The following is a 23,930-nucleotide window of genomic DNA, read 5'->3' as shown; positions in this document are numbered from 1 at the left end:
AAGACCCGCTGGTCTAAATTCTGAAAAACTAAAACCAACAACCGTGGATTAATCAATCATTTTTGCATATGAATTCATCACGGTTCACGTACATAACTGCGATTTGGACAGCAGCATGTTTTTTTCCTACAAACCAGAGTGTCCTGTTTTATATACTCTAAATTTCCAGCAAAAATGAAAATAGATGTAAACCCAATCAAGCAAAATATCATAACAAGTGAATACTATTCCAGTAAAATATTTTTTTTTTTTTTAAATCTGCAGATTTCATTAAAATAATACTTGGAAATTCTGCAATTAAAGTCCTTCTTAAGATACTCCTTGTAGAAGGGTGACAGATTTTTTCCTATTTGTTCACCTGCATTTTCACCCTGTCACATGGGCCCCTAGTGGAGAGTCAGTGGCCTTGCCAAGGTGCACTCTGCAGGCATGTTCCACTGCTGTTACCAACAGGAGCCACTCGGTCCAGAACAATGATGTGCAGTAGGTACTGAGGTAAGTGCATGTAGACATGAAGGGGCTGAAGGAGGATATCAAACATTGGCAGCACTGAGATGAGATGCAAAAACAGGATGCAGTATTTACTTTCTGGAATCTATCTGCCTTTAGATCAGGCATGAAATCAGGAGGATGTGCTTAGATGAGAAAGTCCCTCCTCCCCTCCTGAAGACTCCTGGGATGTATGACATCATTTGCCTAGACATAAAAACCAGGAAGTAACTGAAGAAATGTAATGTAAAAAAAAAAAAAAAAAAAAAAAAGGTTAAAACAAGTAGTTACGATATACTTTCCTATCTTTTTACTAATGCTAGCAGATATAATCAAAGTTTATTAAAAGAGTGAAGTCCCACTTTAATTTTAATGAAACCAGTATGCCATTTACAGCACCCCCCCCCCCCTTAATCTAACAAAAAAAAAATCATTCTAAACATTCTTCTGTCTTGCCCAACATCATGGGAGGGCATGGTCCCAACTGTCCCTGATTTTCCCAGGACTGTTCCTGATTTGGAACAAAGTTCCTCTGTTCCTCTTCCCTCCTCATTTGTCCCTTATGTTGGTCTGATCTATATAGTTGTATATAAAATGCACTTTTTATCTTTAAAAAAAGTGTTTCCCAGCGCTAAATCTTTCATTTAATTTCTAAATTTCGTCATATGTAAAATTCAAAAGCCAATTTAAAGGAATAGTAGTGGTAAAAAAAAGCACTTTTGGGTTTAATTAATCATTGTTTTGTACAATTCGCTAAGGGGGTGTGGCAGGAGGTGTTTTCTATGCCTACATACTTTTGCTAATAGGTGTCCTCCCAAAAAGTTGAGGTATGCGGGGAGGGAGTCCTCTTCCTTTGTTCAAAATCTCCACAGTAGCTCTCGCTCCCCTTGTATCAGCTATGGTGGAACTTAGCTGTCCTAAAATCTGAGCAGGGGAATGCCCAGAATGGAAGTCTTTCAGTCAGGCTGTGGGACGGCTGCAAAGGTTCTACAGGCATATTAGAAGCTACTAAGTGTTTTTCAACCCCCTGACTGCATAGTGAATTTTAATAAAAAAGGTGAAGTTGGTCTTTATAACTCTTTTTTCTGATATCCAGATACTCCTCTCTCTTCAAGTAATGAAGTTGCGGCACCTGTAGGGGGCACTGCAGTCCTGCCATGTCACCTTCAAACAAACACCCCTAAAAACATTGAGGCGGTACTGTGGAAGAAAATAGTCGGAGTGGAGGAAACTGTGGTATCCTTCCAGAATACAAATAACAAATCGATGAACCAGAGCAAAGCCTACATGGGCAGAGCTACAATGTCAGGCCAATGGTGGACTGATGGTGAGATGACTCTGACAGTGAAGAAGATTACACAGCATGATGCAGGAGAATACAGCTGTTGGATAAAAGAGTCCTTAGTGGGTCCTCTACCTGAACACAAGTGCTGCTCTATGAAGTTGTATGTGGAGGAGGGGAAAGATGGTAAGGACAATTACTTATGTAATACAAACAATTTTTTAAATATATTTATATTGATACTAAAGGCTCCACTTTCTTTTCCTAAAATAAAAAAGATTATACTTACCTTCTTTATGCAAGGATATTGCACTGAGCGGCCCCTTACCTCTTCTTCTGGAGTCCACTTCTGGTGCTGTCCGCTTCTCCTCTCCCGCGTGTGCCCCCATAATAGCAAGCTGTGTGCTATGGGGGCATACATGGAGGCACGATCCTGAGCCAGGTTGTGTATCTTTGGCCACGCCCCTGCTTCTTCCCCACACAATTTGACTGACAGCAGCAGGAGCCAATGACTCCCACTGCAGCCCGTGTGACCTGTGAGAAGAGGAAGAGAGAAGAGCGGGCTGCAGACTGGTAGAGCGCTGGATCGAGAGAGGACTTAGGTAAATGTTTAGGGAGAGGGGAAAGAAACAGCTGGTCGAAGGTTTTCTTACCATAAAGTGTTACAAAACCCACAATGGTAAAATCAGTCTGTATACGCAGTAAACATGTTTGTAATACTCACTGTGGAACCTAAAAAGTTAATCCTCTGCAGTGTGTAAAAAGGCTGTTTGATCCTGTATGCATATTACATAGTAGTTGAGGTTGAATAAAGACAATAGTCCATCCAGTTCAACCTGTGTAGGTGTGTGTGGCCGTAATCATCTCTCATACCCCTGAATGTTCTGATCATTGAGATGTACGTCCAAGAGTCTTTTGAAAGCAACCATACTTCCCGCAGAAACCACCTCTTGTGGTAGAGAATTCCACAATCCTGTAGCCCTAACAGTAAAGAACCCCCTGTGTTGCCTGAGGTTAAAACGCTTCTCCTCTAATATCATTGTATGCTCTCAAGTCCTCATGCAATCCTTTCAACTGAATAGCTTTTTTTCTATGCTGAGATCACCATTGAGGTATTTATAAATTGCCATCATGTCCCCTCTCAGGCGTCTCTTCTCCAGGGAGAATAAATCAAGCGATTGCAGACGCTCTTCATAATTAAGGTCCTCCAATCCTCTAATTCGTTTAGTTGCCCTTCTCTGGACTCTCTCCAGCTCCAACACATCCCTCCTGAGGACTGGCGACCAGAACTGGACAGAATACTCCAGATGCGGTCGGACCAGAGTTTTATAAAGTGGTAGGATTATAGTTTTATCTCTAGAATACATCCCTTTCTTTATGCATGCTAATATTCTGCTGGCTTTGGCAGCTGCTGCTTGACATTGCATGCTATTGCTTAGTCTATCCTCTACCAAGACTCCCAGATCTTTCTCCATTTTTCATTCCCCCAAAGGTTCCCCCCCCTAAAGTGTATTGTGCTTTTAAGTTTCTAGTCCCCAAGTGCAAAACCTTACACTTCTCCACATTAAACCTCATTTGCCATATCTTTGCCCACTCTGTTATTTTGTCCAGGTCATTCTGTAGGATATCTGCTTCATGCCGTGCAGTTATTGCCCTGCCCAATTTTGTGTCATCTGCAAAAACTGATATAGATCTACTGATCCCGTCCTCAATGATGTTTATGAATAAATTGAACAGGGTTGGTCCCAGGACTGAGCCTTGGGGGGGCCCACTTACTACCTCAGACCAGTCTGAGTATGCGCTATTTATTACCACCCTTTGGACATGCCCTTTTAGCCAGTTCTGTATCCAAGAGCAAACCTTGAGGTCGATGCCTGCAGACCTTATTTTATAAATTAAGTGCTTGTGGGGAACTGTATCAAACGCCTTAGCGAAATCCAAGTACACCACATCCACTGGTCTGCCCCTATCTAGCTCACAGCTAACCTCCTCGTAGAATGTTAAGAGATTGGTTTGACAAGAACGCCCATCTGTAAATCCGTGCTGATTACTGCTGATGATGTTGTTGTCTTTAGTAAACTCTATGATATAGTCCCTTATCATCCCCTCCAGAAGTTTACATACTATCGATGTCAGACTGACAGGCCTATAATTTCCCGGGACATGCCTTTGCCCTTTTTTGAATATTGGTATCACGTTAGCTTTCCTCCAATCCCCTGGTACATTTCCTGTCATAATACTGTCAGCAAAGATCAGGAACAGGGGTCTAGTTATAATCTTACTAAGTTCTTTGAGTACTCTCGGATGTACGCCATCCGGGCCTGGTGATTTGTGTTAAGTTTATCCAGCCTTTCCCTGATTTCACCCTCTGTTAGACATAGCGGCAAGTCCTGTGTATTACTACTAACCATACAGTCATGGTCAGTGTACCCCTCCTTTTCCTGCGTAAAGACTGACGAGAAAAAAGCGTTCAGCACGGTTGCCTTTTCAATGTCCTCTGTAACCATCCTCCCGTCACTGTTAGTTATGTGTGCAATATGCTCTGCCCAAGTTTTTTTGCTGTTGATATATTTAAAGAATTTTGTTGGGTTCTTTTTACTATCCTCCGCTATTTGTCTCTCAAAGTTGATTTTAGCCATTTTGATTTCGTATTTACTTTTCTTATTTGCCTCCTTGTATTGCTCAAAAGCTAATACTATGCCCTCTGATTTATATTTCTTGAAGGCCATTTTTTTACCCCTAATAAGTTTTTTTAACATTACGGTTTAGCCAGCCAGGTTTGGCTTTGTCTCTTCTAAATTTATTTCCCATAGGAATGCACTGCGAGATGCATTTGTTTAATATATTCCTATAGCATTCCCATTTTTCCTCTGTGGTCAGTGTTCACAGGGTTTGGTCCCAGTTTACCCTTTCCATCATTGAGCACAATTTGGGAAAGTTTGCCCTTCTGAAGTTTAGGGTTGTTATGTTCCCCTCTTGCCTTGTTATATTGTTATTTACACTAAATGTTATCATCCTGTGATCGCTAGAGCCCAGGTTGTCCCGGACTTCTACCTCCGAGATTAGGTCTGGGTCATTAGTGATCAATAGATCCAGCACTGCATTTTCTCTAGTAGGAGAATCCATCAACTGAGACATGTAGTTGTCCTGTAAGGTTTCCATGAAGAGACGGGCCTTCTGTGAGTGTGTAGTCCCCTCTTCCCAGTCAATGTCGGGATAATTGAAGTCTCCCAATATGATGACTGACGCCAGTTTTGCCACTTTACCCAACAGTGATATAAATTAGCATAGCATAGATCCTCTCCTTCTTGCATTGCCCCCAAAATATGTCCGGATAAGACATAGTTAATGGAGTCAGTCTGCACATGCTCAGTTTGGTGTGTATTGCTAGAGAGTTTTTTTTTCTTAGGAGAGTGCATGTGATCAGGACAGGGCCAATCAGCACTGTCCAGACAGATAGTCAGGGGGCCTGCATCCTGATAAGACAGCCAGTGGAGTATGAAAACTCCTCCTACAAGCTTTAACCACACACTCATAGAAGTCACAAGACTGCTATATACTGCTGATGAGAAAAGGTATTTAGCAGTTTGTATTTACTACTGTAAAATGGTTGCATTTCCATGTTCTGTGTACTGTGGGAGACCAGATATAGGGAATGCAGGCTCCTGGGTTTAGTAACACTTTAAAGCGGAGAATGCATTTAAGGCCCCTTTCACACTTGTACGACCTGAAAGTTGTGCGACTTTGACGCTACTTGAAGCCTGTGTAATCTTGGTCTATGGACCTTAATTTGCATCAAAGCCAGACCAAAGTAGTGTGGGGACTAGTTTGAAGACGCTGCAACTTAAAGTCGCACAAATATGAATGGTACTCATTGGAAATTATGGGGTATAACTTCTCATGTGACTTTTCAGTCCCAAGTTGCACAAGTGTGAAAGAGGCCTAAGTGGTTAAAAAGGCTAAACAATTTTTACCCTAATGCATTCCTTGCATTAAGGTAAAAAATATTTGGGCATCAGTATCGCCCCCTCACCTCCATTTGTTTTACCCAAGCCCCCAATCAATCCAGCGTTGTGCTCTTCTACAGCTCCTCTCTCCCCTCACTTCTTGGTTTTACTGGCTTTGCTGGGGCAGCAGGAGCCATTGGCTTTGATTGCTGTCAATCAAAGCTAGTTACGAGGAAGCAGGGAGTGGGGCCGATTTCCGCTGTCTGTGTCTATAGACGCAGGCATCGAGGCTCGGGAGCGAGACCACAGGAGTGCCCCATAGAAAGCAGCTTTCTTTGGGGGTACACGGAGAAAAGGAAAAAGCCAGGAGCGCCGGCAGGGGACCAATGAAGAAGAGTTTCGGGGCCACTCTGTGCAATTCCATTGTACAGGACCCCATTTTTTTTTACCCAAGCCCTCAATCGATCCAGCATTTTGCCCTTCTACACCTCCTCTCTCCCCTCCCTTCCTGGTTTTACTGGCTTTGCTGGGACAGCAGGAGCAAATTTGCTTTGATTGCTGTCAATCAAAGCTAGTTACGAGGAAGCGGGGAGTGGGGCCGATTTCCGCTGTCTGTGTCTATAGACGCAGGCAGCGAGGCTCGGGAGCGAGACCACATGAGTTCCTCATAGAAAGCAACTTTCTTTGGGGGTACAAAGAGAAAAGGAGGAGCCAGGAGCACCGGACCAGTGAAGAAGAGTTTCGGGGCCACTCTACAATTCCATTGTACAGGGCAGGTAAGTATAAACCTGTTGGTTATTTTATAAAATAAAAATTTTGCGTTTACAATCATTGTAACCACTTGACCTCCGGAAGGATTTACCCCCTTCATGACCAGGCCATTTTTTGCTATTCAGCACTGAGCTACTTTAAATGCCAATTGTGCGGTCAGGCAACACTGTACCCAAATAAAATGTATATAATATTTTTCCCACATTTTTGGTGGTATTTGATCACTACTAGGTTTATAAAAACAAAACAATATTTTCCCATTTCTATTATAAAACATATCCAATCGAAAAAAATCTAATTTCTTCATAAATTTAGGCCAAAATGTATACCGCTACATGTCTTTGGTAAAAAAAAAAATGTCTTTGGAAAAAAAAAAAAAAATCCCAATAAGTATATAATAATTATTTTGTGCGAAGGCTATAGCATATACAAACTAGGGTATGTATACTGGAATTTATGCAGCTATAGACACTATACTGTAATGGGGGTGATCAGCAACTTTCCACTGGTTCACACACGTTTGCACTACTTTGATGCAACTTAAGTGCCAGAAAGAGTAAAGTCCCAACAAAATCACATCAAGTTGCACTCAATACTTTCCTATTGCCACAAAAAGGCAAAATGCATAAAAATTGCATGTTATAAAATGCAAAACGCACCAGAAAATGCATCAATTTCAACATGCATAGGTGTGAACCTAGAGTCATAGTGGGACTGTGTTTGGGTGGCAGACAATCTGACACTAACAGACACTATCTGGGAGGGTCACTAACTTTGATGTTGCTAGTGACACTAATAGAGTGATCAGTGATAATACTCTACCATGACACTGTACTGACTGGCTGGGAAGGGGTTAACATCTAGGGACAATCAAGGGGTTAACGCTGTTCCTGATCGCTGTTTGTAAGCACAGAGCTCTGTGTGTGATTAGCTGAAATCAGCTGTCCAATCACAGCACGGCCGGTAAGTAGGAAGTAAGAGCCGATGCACAGGTACATGATTGACAAATAAATAGTGCGCTAACAATGATAATTGATAAAAATCAATGAAATGCTGAAAAGGATATGAAAAAATATGAATTTCATATAGACGTGTCTGAACTACAGTTATAGGAAGCAATAAATGGTCCTTAACTCAAGTCCGTGCGTGAATAAAAAATACAATATACCAACATAAAGTTCAAAGTATGAAAATAAATTGAAAATAGTCTCTCAAATGTTGTGAGGCAAATAAGACATCAAAAGTGGGATAGGTGAATCCGTGCCAAAGTGACGTGCCACAATGTGCAGACAATGGTGTTTCACACAAACTGATGTTCTTAATGCCAGCGTGGCCTCTTACCGCAAAAGGCTTCTATGTTGGCATTCAAGTGATGGACGTGACAGTGGTAAAGGTGGATTCTTACCGAAAATCAGGGAGATATGAGCTTGGACTGCTGGGAAACAGGAGATCAAACCAGGAATCCTGGAAGCTGGTCCACTTCGCAATGATATGGTTCCGATGTCTCAAGGCGCAATTTCCACGGAGAAGATACCCAATATAAAAAAGGGGGACTAATAGTGCATTACCCTCGATACGTTTTATTGAGAAAAGAAGACGGCTACTTACATCAGATAAAACGAAATCATACACATGCGAACAACTCAAAATAAAACATGCACGGCCGCCTGCAGAACAGTCCGGGACATATGGTGACGCAGCTAGCCCCCTCCGACGCGTTTCCACTTAGGAGTCGTCAGAACAGTCCGTGACATATGGTGACGCAGCTAGCCCCCTCCGACGCGTTTCCACTTAGGAGTCGTCAGAACAGTCCGTGACATATGGTGACGCAGCTAGCCCCCTCCGACGCGTTTACACTTAGGAGTCGTCCCAGTAGACGACTCCTAAGTGGAAACGCGTCGGAGGGGGCTAGCTGCGTCACCATATGTCACGGACTGTTCTGCAGGCGGCCGTGCATGTTTTATTTTGAGTTGTTCGCATGTGTATGATTTCGCTTTATCTGATGTAAGTAGCTGTCTTCTTTTCTCAATAAAACGTATCGAGGGTAATGCACTATTAGTCCCCCTTTTTTATATTGGGTATCTTCTCCGTGGAAATTGCGCCTTGAGACATCGGAACCATATCATTGCGAAGTGGACCAGCTTCCAGGATTCCTGGTTGGATCTTCTGTTTCCCAGCAGTCCAAGCTCATATCTCCCTGATTTTCGGTAAGAATTCACCTTTACCACAGGGTGTTACCACCTTACCACACTGTCACGTCCATCACTTGAATGCCAACATAGAAGCCGTTTGCGGTAAGAGGCCACGCTGGCATTAAGAACATCAGTTTGTGTGAAACACCATTGTCTGCACATTGTGGCACGTCACTTTGGCACGGATTCACCTATCCCACTTTTGATGTCTTATTTGCCTCACAACATTTGAGAGACTATTTTCAATTTATTTTCATACTTTGAACTTTATGTTGGTATATTGTATTTTTTATTCACGCATGGACTTGAGTTAAGGACCATTTATTGCTTCCTATAACTGTTGTTCAGACACGTCTATATGAAATTCATATTTTTTCATATCCTTTTCAGCATTTCATTGATTTTTATCAATTATCATTGTTAGCGCACTATTTATTTGTCAATTCTTCATTATTTAAACCTGTCTAATGCTGCTTTCCAAGTTTTCACTTTCACTATTACAGGTACATGATTGTGCCTGCACCTGCCGCCCACTGCCAGTATATTTACCGTGAGCGGTCGGCAGGTGGTTACAGTAAATGAAAATTTTGACATTAGAACTACTTTTTAAGGCTGTTTTCTATGCAGAGTTCGGCGTGGTTTCCATTCAGCGGTTCAGGAGCGCATTTGATACTTAAATCTCACCTGAACCAAAATAAAAAATGCAAAGGACCCTTTTTTAATTCGCACCATAACCGGCTCCCATGAAAGCTGGTCTGATTAACATGTTAATGCGAAATGGATGCAATTCAAAACGCAACCGATTCACATATGCACTATATTACCAAAAGTATTGGGTACGTTTTGTACACTCATAAAGGCTTTAAAGGCATCCCAGTCTTAGTCTGTAAGGTTTAATATGGAGTTGGCCCACCATTCGCAGCTATAATAGCTTCAACTCTTCCGGGAAGGCTGTCCACAAGGTTTAGGAGTGTATCTATGGGAATGTTTGACCATTCTTACAGAAGCACATTTGTGAGGTCAGGCACTGATGTTGGAGAGAAGCCGGGCTCGCAGTCGCCACTCTAATTCATCCCAAAGGTGTTCTATCGGGTTGAGGTCAGGACTCTGTGCAGGCCAGTCAAACTCGCTCATCCGTTCTTGCTTTGTGCACTGGTCCAAATCATTTGGTGGAGGGGGGATTATGGTGTTGGGTTGTTTTTCAAGGGTTCAGCTTTGCCCCTTAGTTCCAGTGAAGAGAACTCTTAAGGCGTCAGCATACCAAGACATTTTGGACAATTTCATGCTCCCAACTTTGTAGGAACAGTTTGGGAATGGCCGCTTCCTGTTCCAACATCACTGTGCACCAGTTCACAAAGAAAGGTTCATAAATACACGGATGAGCAAGTTTGGGGTGGAGGAACTTGAGTGGCCTGCACAGAGTCCTAAACTCAACCCGATAGAACACCTTTGGGATGAAATAGAGCGGAGACTGTGAACCAGTCCTTCTCGTGCCTGACCTCACAAATGCGTTTCTGGTAGAATGGTCAAACATTCCCATAGACACACTCCTAAACCTTGTTCCCGGAAGAGTTGAAGCTGTTATAGCTGCAAAGGGTGGGCAACTCAATATTGAACCCTACGGACTAATGCTGGCCATACACTAGCAGAAAAATCGGTAGAAAATCTATAATGACGATCGTTCGCCCGATATTCTTATAGACTGAGAGGCCTTTAAAGTTCACGTGTAAAGGCAGACGTCCCAATGCTTTTGGTAATATAGTGTAAGTGAACGGAGTCTATTGCAAACCTAAAAGACACATGGTGGGGGCTGCCACTGCTAACCCCCTTTTAAAGATGTATGTTAGTTATGTGGCTAGTATGCTGATTAAGGCCCCTTTCACACATGCAGACCGTTCATTTAATCAGTTCAGTCACTTTACATCCACTACCAATTCAAAAAACATATAAAAAACTGATCATTTCTCAGTTTACATCAGTTTTTTTGTCCGATCCGTTTTTTTTGCGGAAGAAAAATAAAGCTTTGATCAGTTCAAAAAAATGGATAATGGACTGTTACGGATGTAAACTGATGTAAATAGATGATCATCCATTTACATCCGTTTTTCTATAGAGATGCATTGATGTCTGTTTTTCATCTGTCAACGGATGGATGAAAAACAGACAAACGTACAGCATGTGTGAAAGGGGCCTAAGGCCTAAGGCCCCTTTCACACTTGGAGTCCGTCGGCGGACTCCATTTTCTTCTCAGCGGGGGATCGACCTGCTGATCCCCGCTGAGCAGGCGGATGGCAGCTCTGTCTCCGCTCTATCTGTGGAGACAGAGCTGTCAGGTCCCCGCTGTTCTCTATGGGGGAATCGGATGGGAACGGACCGCCTGTCTATTCGTATCCGATCTGATCCGCTGGACGGATGGAAAATAGGGTTTCCATCCGTCCAGATTTGATGGATCGGATGTCAGCGGACATGTCTTCGCTGACATCCGATGCCCCATAGAGATGCATGGGGCATCCGTTCAGCCTGAAAAACTGACAGGCGGATCTGAACGGTCTGCTAGTGTGAAAGGGGCCTAATACCTCATACACACGCAACGATTATCGGCCGACCGATCGGCCGTCTTTTGTCCAGTGTTGTTGTGTTGGTTGAAATGTGCCTAGACTGCACACAAATTTTCTCGGCCAACAAAAACCAACTTCAGAAGTGATGTCATGTGATGGTTTACTTTCCGTGTGTTTTTTCTTCTCTGAGCATGCCCAGTCTTGCTCATCTGACTTTTGTCTGCCGAAATCTGTACTGACTGACAAAAATCGGCCGTTCTGTTGACGGCCAACAAAAATTTTATAGCATGCACACCAGATTTTGTTTGGCCGAAAAGTCGGAGTCGGTTGTCGAAAGCATCATACTAACAAGCTGAAAATTGGCCAATCGGACATTGGCCAAAAATTCACGGCCAACTATCGATGCGTGTGTACGAGGCTTAAGGCTGATTGTCTGCAATGACTTGGAGAGGAGCTGGGATGAAAGGATATCAATCTTTCCTAATTGCCACAAACTGCCCTTTACACTGTAGCTGTTTTTGAGAAGTAGTTATTTGACGCTGTAACCATTCTGTTTTTTGATCTGAAAAATAAAAGAAATTATCTGATTGGCTGGCAGGGATAACAAATAGATCTGCTCCTGTTTACAATAGATTGGATGAATCAGCCCCAGTGCAGCATGAAGTCTTGAGGGTTGGTATATTTAGGCCCCATTCATACTAGTGCGACTTGTCGCGTGACTTGGGACTGCAAAGTCGCGTTGACAAGTCGTACCCCATGATTTCCAATGAGTACGGTTCATATCTGTGTGACTTCAAAGTAGTCCCTGCACTACTTTGGTCCAACTTTCCGTAGACCTCAAAATTACACAGGTATTGCTTCAAGTCACGTCAAAGTTGCATGACTTTCAGGTCGCACAAGTGTGAAAGGGGTCTTAGAGAAATAACAGTAGGCAGAAAAAGTGAATCCCACCGCAATACTGCACTGTATGCACAGACAACATAGGAGACGAGTGAGGAACACAAGGCCGAGACACATGATAATCACCCTGAACATGACACAACTGCTTTGTAATTGCATACTAATTATGTAACTTTTCTTTGCCTTCAGGTAACCGACAACAGCTTATTATAGCGTGGAGCCTGTATCTCCTTTTTCTCTCCCTCTGTCTGTACTTTTTATACAGATGGGGTCGCAGCAAAAACAACTCAAATGACGGAAGACAAGAAACCTGCTGAAAACAAACTATTTACTATGTAACCTCCATCAGTTATCAATGTATGTTAAACCTGCGTGTAACCTGTGTGGATTAACACAATGTGCATAATGGCTACAACAAGAGGATTGCCAGTTTGATTGCACTAGCGCCCCACACTGCCCTGCATTGGGAAAAATGGTACAGGTGTGTTTTTTTGTGAATCAATATGCACTTTGGGGCCCATAGACTTCAATGGTAGCACATAAAATATGTAGCATGATCTTTAGATTGTATGGATGTACAATGTACAATAAATATTAAAGAGCTGCGTAAACTTTCTGCACTATGTAAATACTTGTAATGAAATAAAATAAATAATGACAACAAGCCCCGCCCCTAGCAACTTCTATTTTATTTGATTTTCACTGGCTGAACAAAGAACGGTTGTGTAGAGACAGGATAGGCTTCCTAAGGAGTAGGGATAAGCTTATGTTTGTTTCAAACCCGGAAGTCAGCTGTCATTGTGGAACCAATGAGCTGTGGGCAGGGGATTTCCCACCCTTCAGCTGACATACACAAAGGGGCGGGGATAGTCGTGTCAACACTGACCTAATATAGGCACTTCAGGTCAATGTCGGTGAGTAGGAGATAGCAGTACAGGTTAGGGTAGGAAGTTCCTGAACTTCCATAATAATGGTCATAAGCCCCCGTTCACACTGGGGCGACCTGTCAGGCGACCTGGTCGCCTCGCATAGAGAAGCTGTGGACCCGTTCTAATAGGAGCGACACAAGTCGCTCCGACATAGAAAAAGGGTCCGGAGCTTCTTTGGGGCGACCCGGAGCGACCTGCATAGACTTCAATGTTATGAAGTCCGTGCCGGCCGCTCCGAGGTCGCATTGTGAGCAGCGCGCCACGACCTGTGAGGTCGCCCCGGGAAGTAGCGTCGCCCCAGTGTGAACGGGGCCTAAAAGTAAATATCAGTACGTTAATAAATAATGATTGAATGCATACAGTCCATCCAGTGTAAAGAGGTGAATATATACAATGTTGTCTGTAGGAAAGTCCACCAAAAGTGCAAAGTGCAGAATCTCCTTTGAATAAAATCTAGTGATCTCTGGTATATGTGACCACCACCGGTAAATGGGGTAAGTAGGGGGCTGATTGTTATTTATTTTCACATCACCAGCGCTGCAATAGTTTTTATCATTGGTTATTACGAATTGTCATTCGTTTTTTGCTGGCTGCAGGTTATCATTATTAGTAGGGATCGACCGATTATCAGCACCACCGATATATGGGGGGCCGATATGCACTTCCCCGATATATCACAATCGGCCCCTGAGGTTACCGATATTGCCGATATTTCGGGAAAGTGCTGTACTGGAGTGATGCCTGCAGCTAGAGGCATCACCCCGCTACCGGCTTCCATAGCCGATGGTCGGCTGTCTTGTAATGACAACTGATACGGCTGAGAAGCCACTCAGCTGTCATTACAAGGAGTGGGAGGGGATGTCCCCCCCCCCCTCCTGCCACCTTCTGCGGCTCGCCCGGGTCTCCCGTCCCACCAGGAGGGTCGCCGAAGAGAAGACCCGATCAAAGCCACATTCGGCTCTGATCGGGTCTACATGTAAAAAACCCGGAAGTAATGTCATGACATCACTTCCGGGGTACTTGGCGCCAAATTAAAAAAAACTGACAGCATTCAAAACAGCCAAACTTGACGTTTTGAATGCTTTTCAGTGCAGAGGAGGGGTTTGGGGTATCCCTCCACAAGGAGTACCTGTGAAAAAATAAAAAAATAAGAAAAAACATTTTTTTACATGTTCGAAAATATCAGCCGATATCGGCCGATACTGATATCCGATGACCAAAATATCGGTATAGGTATCGGCATTAAAAAAAACGATATCGGTCGATCACTAATTATTAGCGCGGTATACTTTTTTTACACATAGCTCCCAACTGTCCCTGATTTGGAGGGGCTGTCGCCCTTTAGGGAACAAAATCCCTTTGTCCCTTCCGCCCCCTCCATTGTCCCTCACTTAGTCTGATGCGTAGACTTCTATAAAAATCTACTATTTAACTTTCAAATTTGTTTTACTGTGCTAAACATTTCATTCAATTTCTAAATTATTGCATTTGTTAATTGCATTTTAAAGTGTAAGCAAACCCTTACATATACTCACTGAAGTGACTGGCCTCAAGTGATACACAGGAATGAAACAAATTCCCTTATATAAGTTGTGCCTGTTTATCTGCAGTTTTCAATTTTCTACATTAATTTAAAGTGCAGAATGTATAAAGCTTGTCTGCCCCAGAAAGCAGGGGGTGGAGCTAAAGCTACACTCTGCAGAGCTCAGTGAGAGCTCATTGGAGGGAAGGGACGCACCCCCTTCAAACAGCACACAGGAACAGAGCTGAGGCTGTCAGATCCCTTTTATGTCAGTTTTCTTCTCTTGGTGTCAGGAAAACTTGTCAGAAGTGACTCAAAAAACTAGCAGAGAAAGAAGCAGCAGACAGAAATGACACTTAGTATTTCATGTGAAATATTTGTTCAGAAATATGTAAAAAAACATATCCCTCTTTAGTGTGTCATTTCTGTCTGCTGCCTCGTTTCTCTGCTCTCCACATACATAAGTCATTTTTGACAAATTTTTCGGACAACATGAGATAAAAAGGTGACAGGGATGGACCACCAGTACACAGCCTGTTATTGATAGCCTCAGCTCTGTTCCTGTCTGCTGTATGTGAAGGGGGGGTCCTTTCCCTTCAATTAGCACTCACTGAGCTCTGCAGAGTGTAACTTCAGCTCTCTGCCTCCTGTTTTTCTGACAGCTCAGAGAAGCTTTATAAATTCTGAATGAATGAAGAGCAGAGAATACCGCAGATAAACAAGTATAATTTATGTAGGAGGAACTGTTTCATCTCTGTATTATCACCTGAGGCCAGTCACTTCACTGGGTATATGTAATTGTGGGTTCACGCTGATCCGACTTGAAGTCGCCCCAACTTCGGGCGACTAATGAAGTCGCCTGTGCACCGCGACTTCGGCGTGGCTTGCAAGGACTTCACATAATGGAAGTCAATGCAAGTCGCTCCGACTTTGCAAAAAATAGTGCAGGAACCATTTTCTAAGTCTGAGCGACTTGAGTCGCTCTGATTAGAACGGTTCCATTGCACAGCTTAGAACGCTACTTGTCAGGCGACCAAGTCACCTGACAAGTCGGATCAGTGTGAACCGGCACTAAGGGTTTACAATAACTTTAAGTATATAGTGGTGAAAAAAAAGCACTTGTGGGTTTAGCCAATCATTGGCGTGTTAATTCTCCATATAATGGAGTATGGCATGGGTGTGTCCTTTGCCTACATATTTTTTTCTAATAGGTGTCTCTCTTTTCCATCTCAGAGAGTCGGAAGGTATTAGAACAGAGTCTGGGGAAGCTTGGAATCGGAAACCTGCTAGAAAACTGTCACCTGTATGGGCCAGTCGTCTGCAGCCAAGCCATTCTCCACCAACACAGCTGTGTATACTGGTGGCTGCAGGGCAGGGAATACCCCAGCCACAGAGGACTGGCCCTCCTGGCAGGCTGGCACAGCTTGGTTCAGAGTCGAACACGCCCAAGCTTATCACTGATAACAAAAGCGTGTTTCCTCTTTTTTTTTAATGTACTAGGAAAATCATGGCTGCCTATTGCAGGGGTTGAATAGAGAGGAGTGCAGCGGGGGTAGAGATTGAAGAAGGCTGCGTCAGTGCAGCGGGGGTAGAGATTGAAGAAGGCTGCTTCAGTGCGGTGGTGGTAGAGATTGAAGAAGGCTGCATTAGTGCGGTGGTGGTAGAGATTGAAGAAGGCTGCCTCAGTTCGGTGGTGGTAGAGATTGAAGGAGGCTGCTTCAATGCGGTGGTGGTAGAGATTGAAGGAGGCTGCGTCAGTGCGGTGGTGGTAGAGATTGAAGAAGGCTGCGTTAGTGCAGTGGTGGTAGAGATTGAAGAAGGCTGCGTCAGTTCGATGGTGGTAGAGATTGAAGAAGCTGCTCAGTGCAGTGGTGGTAGAGATTGAAGAAGGCTGCGTCAGTGCGGTGGTGGTAGAGATTGAAGAAGCCTGCTTCAGTGCGGTGGTGGTAGAGATTGAAGGAGGCTGCATCAGTGCGGTGGTGGTAGAGATTGAAGGAGGCTGCGTCAGTGCGGTGGTGGTAGAGATTGAAGGAGGCATCGTCAGTGCGATGGTGGTAGAGATTGAAGGAGGCTGCGTTAGTGCAATGGTGGTGGTAGAGATTGTAGGAGGCTGCGTCAGTGCAATGGTGGTGGTAGAGATTGAAGGAGGCTGCGTCAGTGCAGTGGTGGTAGAGATGGAAGAAGGCTGCGTTAGTGAGGTGGTGGTAGAGATTGAAGAAGGCTGCGTCAGTGCGATGGTGGTAGAGATTGAAGAAGGCTGCGTCAGTGCGGTGGTGGTAGAGATTGAAGGAGGCTGCGTCAGTGCGGTGGTGGTAGAGATTGAAGGAGGCTGCGTCAGTGCGATGGTGGTAGAGATTGAAGGAGGCTGCGTCAGTGCAATGGTGGTGGTAGAGATTGAAGGAGGCTGCGTCAGTGCAGTGGTGGTAGAGATGGAAGAAGGCTGCGTTAGTGAGGTGGTGGTAGAGATTGAAGAAGGCTGCGTCAGTGCGATGGTGGTAGAGATTGAAGAAGGCTGCGTCAGTGCGGTGGTGGTAGAGATTGAAGGAGGCTGCGTCAGTGCGGTGGTGGTAGAGATTGAAGGAGGCTGCGTCAGTGCGGTGGTGGTAGAGATTGAAGGAGGCTGCGTCAGTGCGGTGGTGGTAGAGATTGAAGGAGGCTGCATCAGTGCGGTGGTGGTAGAGATTGAAGGAGGCTGCGTCAGTGCGGTGGTGGTAGAGATTGAAGGAGGCTGCGTTAGTGCAGTGGTGGTAGAGATTGAGGGAGGCTGCGTCAGTGCAATGGTGGTAGAGATTGAAGGAGGCTGCGTCAGTGCGGTGGTGGTAGAGATTGAAGGAGGCTGCGTCAGTGCGGTGGTGGTAGAGATTGAAGGAGGCTGCATCAGTGCAGTGGTGGTAGAGATTGAAGAAGGCTGCGTCAGTGCGATGGTGGTAGAGCTTGAAGAAGGCTGCGTCAGTGCGATGGTGGTAGAGATTGAAGGAGGCTGCATCAGTGCGGTGGTGGTAGAGATTGAAGGAGGCTGCGTTAATGCAGTGGTGGTAGAGATTGAAGAAGGCTGCGTCAGTGCGATGGTGGTAGAGATTGAAGGAGGCTGCGTCAGTGCGGTGGTGGTAGAGATTGAAGGAGGCTGCATCAGTGCGGTGGTGGTAGAGATTGAAGGAGGCTGCGTTAGTGCGGTGGTGGTAGAGATTGAAGAAGGCTGCGTCAGTGCAATGGTGGTGGTAGAGATTGAAGGAGGCTGCGTCAGTGCAGCGGCGGAGGGCAAGGCAGTGTGCGTCAGTGCAGTACAAAATAATGACACCAATAGGTAGCCTGATAGACAGTACACTAGTGAAGGTACGCCATTAGGGTTAAATATATATAAAAAAAACTGTTGCGCCACCCTATATTTGTAAATAATAAACCTTAATATCAAACTAGGTATCACATATAAAGTTGCATACAGTGCCAACAATTCAAATCCTTTAATAATTTTAATTATATGCATACATAGCAAATAAAAATAATCAAATCCTTCCCAATGGTGTAAAAAGCCTCTGCTTACATGCATGAAATAAACGTTTTGTGACAAAAAATTCATCCAGTGACTGTCAATATCTTCCAATGTGATCTTCTATAAATGATCACTGCGGATCACTGTGGATCACTGCGGCTTAATATAATTTATAGAAGATCACATTGAAAGATATTGACTGTCACTGGATACATTTTTGTCACAAAACATTTATTTATTGCATGTAAGCAGAGACTTTTTACACCATCGGGAAGGATTTAATTATGTTTATTTGCTAAGGACGCAAATAATTGAAGAATATGAATTGTTGGCATTATATGAACTTTATATGTGATACTAATATCAAACTGACACTAACCTATCTAGCCCTGTAAAAAAAAAAAAATCAGTATACATTTTTTGAAGCCAATCCAACCCGATCCTACGCTGAGCTGTCAGCTGCGGCTTCGCTGTGGAGGCGGGTGCAGAAGACACAGCTGACAACGGAAGCCCCATAGTAAGTCTATGAGTGATGTTCCTTCCTATTCATTTCACAGCCGTTGTCGGTCGTCTCCTCTGCAGAGCTTCCGCTGCTGGAGATCAGGTCAGATCGGCTTCAAAAAAAGGTATGTATACTGATTTCTTCTTTACAGGTCTAGGTACAGTACCTCACAAAAGTGAGTACACCCCTCACATTTTTGTAAATATATTATACCTTTTCGTGTGACAACGCTGAAGAAATGACGCTTTGCTACAATGTAAAGTAGTGAGTGTACAGCTTGTATAACAGTGTAAATTTGCTGTCCCCTCCAAATAGCACAACACAAAGCCATTAATGTCGAAACCGCTCACAAGAAAAGTGAGTACACCCCTAAGCCAAAATGTCCAAATTGGGCCCAAAGTGTCAATATTTTGTGTGCCCCCATTATTTTCCAGCACTGCCTTAACCCTCTTGGGAATGGAGTTCACCAGAGCTTCACAGGCTGCCACTGAAGTCCTCTTCCACTCCTCCATGACAACATCACGGAGCTGGTGGATGTTAGAGACCTTGCGCTCCTCCACCTTCCCTTTGAGGAAGCCCCACAGATGCTCAATAGGGTTTAGGTCTGGTGACATGCTTGGCCAGTCTATCACCTTTACCCTCAGGTTCTTTAGCAAGGCAGTGGTCATCTTGGAGGTGTGTTTGGCGTCGTTATCATGTTGGAATCCTGCCCTGCAGCCCAGTCTCCAAAGGGAGGGGATCATGCTCTGCTTCAGTAAGTCACAGTACATGTTGGCATTCATGGCTCCCTCAATGAACTGTATCTCCCCAGTGTCGGCAGCACTCATGCAGCCCCAGACCATAACACTCCCACCACCATGTTTGACTGTAGGCAAGACACACTTGTCTTTGTACTCCTCACCTGGTTGCTGCTACACATGCTCGCACCATCTGAACCAAATACGTTTATCTTGGTCTCATCAGACCACAGGACATGGTTCCAGTAATCCATGTCCTTACTCTGCTTGTCTTCAGCAAACTGTTTGCGGGCTTTCTTGTGCATCATCTTTAGAAGAGGCTTCCTTCTGGGGATGACAGCCATGCAGACCAATTTGATGCAGTGTGTGGCATATGGTCTGAGCAGTGACAGGCTGACCCCCCACCCCTTCAACCTCTGCAGCAATGCTGGCAGCACTCATACATCTTTTTCCCAAAGACAACCTCTGAATATGACACTGAGCACGTGCACTCAACTTCTTTGGTTGACCATGGTGAGGCCTGTTCTGAGTGGAACCTGTCCTTTTAAACCGCTGTATGGTCTTGGCCACCGTGCTGCAGCTCAGTTTCAGGGTCTTGGTTATCTTCTTATAGCCTAGGCCATCTTTATGTAGAGCAACAATTCTTTTTTCAGATCCTCAGAGGGTTCTTTGCCATGAGGTGCCATGTTGAACTTTCAGTGACCAGTATGACAGAGTGAGAGCGATAACACCAAATTTAACACACCTGCTCACCATTCACACCTGAGACCTTGTAACACTAATGAGTCACATGACACCAGGGAGGGAAAATGGCTAATTTGGCCCAATTTGGACATTTTCACTTAGGGTGTACTCACTTTTGTTGCAAGCGGTTTAGACATTAATGGCTGTGTGTTGAGCTATTTTGAGGGGACAGCAAATTTACATTGTTATACAAGCTGTACACTCACTACTTTACATTGTAGAAAAGTGTCGTCACATGAACAGATATAATAAAATAATTACAAAAATGTGAGGGGTGTACTCACTTTTGTGAGATACTGTAGGTTAGTGTTAGATCGTGGATAGATAGTCTATAGATGCAGGGATTTTAGTTTTAGGGTGGACTTACACTTTAAAGCGGAGTTCCACCCAAAAATGGAACTTCCGCTATTTTGCTTCCTCCCCCCACCCCTCCGGTGCCACATTTGGCACCATTCAGGGGGGAACGGGTACCCGTTTTTGACAGGTACCCCTTCACCACTTTCGGGAAAGGCCGCGGCCGTCTGTCCTGGAAGTTTGGCCCCCTCCTTCTTCCCCCGCCGCTAAGCCAATAGAAATGCACAGCACGCTTCGCACATGCGCAGTAGGGACCCGGGCGTGAATGCGCAGTAGGGACCCGAGCGTGAAGCCGCAAGGCTTCACTGCCGGGTTCCCTTACCGGCAATGGTGGCGGCAGCACCCGACATCGCTGGACTCCAGGACAGGTAAGTGCCGACATCGCTGGACTCCAGGACAGGTAAGTGCCGACATCGCTGGACTCCAGGACAGGTAAGTGTCCTAATATTAAAAGCCAGCAGCTACAGTATGTGTACAGTATGTGTACAGTATGTGTAGCTGCTGACTTTTCATTTTTGGAGGGGAAGGCGGAATTACGATTTAAGGTTTATTATTCACAAGCGGAGGGAGGCGCAACAGTTTTTTATATATTATTCACTTTGGATGTGGGGACACAATTCATTGTCTGCAGCTCCCCCACACACAATTACAGGGAAAGTCGTTGTAGGTAGCGTGGGGAACAAAACTAATTTTACGCCACGGCCCACTCTACATTCTCATCATGATCCTTTAAAATCCTGTACAGGAAGACCCTGTCCTGGATATAACTGCACCTCTTTAATACAGACACTAAATACCATAATATCCCAAACCTCCCAACTTTTTGAGATGGGAACGAGGGACACCTACTAGTAAAAGTATGTAGGCATAGGACACACCCCCCTGACACGCCCTCTTAAAGCAGAATTAAACAAAAAAATTAAAAATAGTTAAACCCACATGTACTGTTTTGTTACCACTAATATAACTTTATACTGGCTAACTAACAGATGCAGCAATTTAGAAATCGGATGAAAGGTTTAGCACTGGGAAACACTTTCTGAAAGCTAAAAAGAACATTTTATAAACAATTATATAGATCAGACCAAAATGAGGGGCAAATGAGGAGGAAAGATGGACTTTGTTCCAAATCAGGGACAGTCCCTCAAAATCAGGGACAGTTGGGAGCTATAATACCCCTCTCTATGTACACATGGTGATCTGTGGATAATGACAATAAACACAACAATAATGCATCTTCAGCTGCCTGCAGACTACAAATCCCAGCATGCTCTGCTCCTGAGCCTGGAAGCCTCTGGTAGCCTCTGCAGTGTTGCACACAGATCAATGTCTCTCCTCGTACAATCCGCTCACAAGGGTCCTAATCGTGTCAGTAATCACGGAGGCGGCAATGAAGGGTTAAACACACGGCCCCGCCCCTACAACACACACCAAAATCCATACAGCCATCTATAAACAGCTCTCACCTTCCAGTCACCTCGGCTGCTCCCACAATGCCTATTGTCAGCCTCTTCAGGGACAATAAAGTTCGTCCAATTTTTTTTTTGTCCAAGACAACTTTATTAGCACACTAACAGAGAGCAGAGTTGTGCTTTTTTGTTGCTGCTTGTATTGCTGAGCCAGGTTGGCTTGTTATAAGCTTGCAGAAGATGCCTATAAAGCAGTTTTTATTTATGTGTTTCTATTGGAAGTTTTTAGATGGAAAGTCCAATAGTACAACATAACTCAGCAATTGTAAAACACATGAGGTCCAGTACACAAAACCACACTTCGTGAAATGGTGGTCCAGGCAAAGTTGCCACCTTATTCCTTTAACCACTTTAGCCCCAGCCACCGCAGATGTACGGCAGCAGTCTGGCTCTCCCAGGCAAAGTCCCGTACATGTACGGCGCTCGCCTGGGAGGAGCTAGGGGGCAATTGCACGCCTCCAGAGGCGCGCTCCCGCCCCTTCTCGTCAGCGGGGAAGCTAGTGCGTGTGATAGGCGCCTCTGATGGCCGCCAGCCACTCGCAATCTCCCGCCGCTGACAGAGAAGGACGGATGGCTGATGTAAACACAGCCGTCCGGACTTCTCCCTGAAGTGATCACAGATGTCATGTAATCCTGCTATATAGGATCAAATGTCTCTGTGGTGACTTCACAAGCCACGCCCCCCCTCACAGTTAGAAGGGTCACATTTAACTCCTTGATCACCAATACTGTTAACCCCTTCCCTGCCAGTGTCATTTTTACAGTAACAGTGCATGTTTTTAGCACTGATTACCGTAATAATGTCACTGGTCCCCCCAAAAGTGTCAAAAATGTCAGTTAGGGGGTCCGATCTGTCCGCCGCAATGTCGCAGTCTCGCAAAAAAACACAGATTTCCGCCATTACTAGTAAAAAAAAACAATAAAAATGACAAAATCTTTCCCGTAGTTAGTAAACGCAATAAATTTTGCGCAAACCAGTCAAAATACGCTTATGGCCATTTTTTTTTACCAAAAATATGTAGCAGAAAACAAATTGGTCTAAAATGTTAAAAAAATGTGTTTTTTAATTTTTTTTGAGAATTTCATATAAAAGAATGTGAAAAATATTGTTTTTTTTTTTTTTTTTCCAAAATTGTCGCTCTTTTCTTGTTTATAGCGCAAAAAATAAAAATTGCACAGGTGATCAAATACCACCAAAAGAAAGCTCTATTTGTGGGGGAAAAAAATACGTTAATTTAGTTTGGGTACAGCATCGCCCGACCGCGCAATTGTCCGTTAAATTCACGCAGTGCCAAATCGCAAAATAGGGCCTGGTCATTGAGCAGCCAAATCCTCCGGTCTGAAAGTGGTTAAAACTGAAAACATTACTTACACAGGTTCTGTGGCTGATTGAAGTGGTAATTAAACTCATATGGTGCCTTGTCTGCATTATATTAGCATTATATTAGCGTCAGAACCTGTGTAAATCATATGTGTTCAGGTTTAAAGAGATGAGGTGGCAACCCTAGAACCAAGAGTGGACAACTACTTATACTAGATATTGGAGCTCATGCACAAGGACATATTTAGGCATACACCTAGGGTTGCCACCTCATTCCTTTAAACTAGGGTTGTGCCACCTCATCCCTTTAATCCAGGACACATATTAATTACAAAGGTTCTGAGGCTAATATAATGCACATAAGGCACTAAGTGAGTTCAACCACTTGCTGACCGTCCGCCGGCTTTTTACTGCGGCAGGGCGGCTCGGCTGCGTCCAGTCACGTAGTACTGTGATTTGCGCCGCCGGAGCCGCGCTCCTGCTGTGTTTAAACACAGCAGGAGGCAGGCCGCGGGAGGAGCGATTGCCGCCTTCCTCCCGCAATCATCGGTAAAACGGAGAGAAGACCCCCCTGCTTATGTAAACAAAGCAGGCGAATCTTCTCTCAGACAGGCAGGGAGAGAGCAGTAGTTTCAGCTAAGCTGAAACAGCATCTCTCTGTGCCTGTCACAGAGCCACCCCCCATACACACACACAAAGTCAGTAAGCACAGTAGGCTCACAT

The 23,930-nt window shown here is 44.4% G+C and overlaps 1 protein-coding gene across 1 annotated transcript in view; it reads right to left on the bottom strand.

Annotated features, from left to right (window-relative positions):
* AGL (amylo-alpha-1,6-glucosidase and 4-alpha-glucanotransferase) overlaps window positions 1–21,968 on the bottom strand; it is a 170,558-nt gene extending 148,590 nt beyond the window's left edge. The window contains exon 1 of the mRNA XM_082265874.1: window positions 21,884–21,968. The gene's annotated coding sequence lies outside the window, so the exon portion shown is untranslated. The remainder of the gene's footprint in view (window positions 1–21,883) is intronic.
* Window positions 21,969–23,930: the final 1,962 nt, after the last annotated feature.

The sequence above is a fragment of the Pelophylax lessonae genome (genome assembly GCF_965119305.1).
Source record: "Pelophylax lessonae genome assembly, chromosome: 8".
NCBI lineage: Eukaryota > Metazoa > Chordata > Amphibia > Anura > Ranidae > Pelophylax > Pelophylax lessonae.
The sequence above is the reverse complement of the archived record's forward strand: the minus strand, read 5'-3'. Positions and strand labels throughout refer to the sequence as shown.